The following is a 980-nucleotide window of genomic DNA, read 5'->3' as shown; positions in this document are numbered from 1 at the left end:
ATGAATGGAATCCCAAAATCTCTGTAGATGTTCATTGAAATGAAAAATAAACAACCTAAATTTAAAAAAAAGAAATAGTAAAAAAAAAAAATCCTCAGACTATCAGTAGGAAACCCAAGATGTCAATAGTGTGAAGAATATAGGAAAATAGGAACACAGTTCAACAGGGAGAGAGTGAGTCTCAAAATTAAATAATTTTTTCTCTCTTGAAAAAAAAAACCAACATTGGTTCAAATCCATGGTGTGTCTACAAGTACTACAAGCATGCATCATTGTTTTTATTGCTATCTATGCTTTTATATTCTCTAGTTTTGACAATTTTAAAAAAATATTTTAACTACACTCTTGGGGTACTTAATATCTGTGACCCAGTACCAATAACTTTTTTGAGAATGAAAGAGTAATTAAAAGAAAAGAAGAAAAATTTAAACAAAGAGAGAAAAAAGCAGAAATTTGAAAGAGCTACTATGTTTATTATTAATGCTAACTGATATTCATCATTTTTTATGTAATTGTAAATTACTTAAAGGTGGTATTTCTTAGGTTATATGAATACTAATAGCAAACTTGTTTCCAATAATCATTCTATATTCAATTACTACAGTATTAGTTATATTATTAGTCACTGAAAAGAAAGTTTTATAGCACTTGCCTGAGCAGGGCTGAGACCAAGCTGGCTTATCCCAGAGACCAAGGACTCAGGACACAGAAGCTGAAGAGACAAGGAGAACAGGAAGCAGAACAACCTCAGTTTCAAACTGTAGGACCCTGGGTCTAGCATTTCTAAACCAAGAACACACCTTCCTAGATTCCAAAGATTAAAGTGTGTCTTTGGATTGAGTTCTATTACCTACAAATAATTGTAGGTTTGATTATACCTCGAGACTCAGTTTTGTAATAGTGTGCGCCTCAACCATGATGTGATCAGCCCTGTTCTAATGTGAAGAGCTTAGGATAGATGCAACACCCTTCATTATGTC

Source organism: Elephantulus edwardii, unplaced genomic scaffold, assembly GCF_000299155.1.
Source record: "Elephantulus edwardii isolate Elephantulus edwardi_28Jun2011 unplaced genomic scaffold, EleEdw1.0 scaffold00097, whole genome shotgun sequence".
Lineage (NCBI taxonomy): Eukaryota > Metazoa > Chordata > Mammalia > Macroscelidea > Macroscelididae > Elephantulus > Elephantulus edwardii.
Note: the sequence above shows the minus strand (reverse complement) of the source record.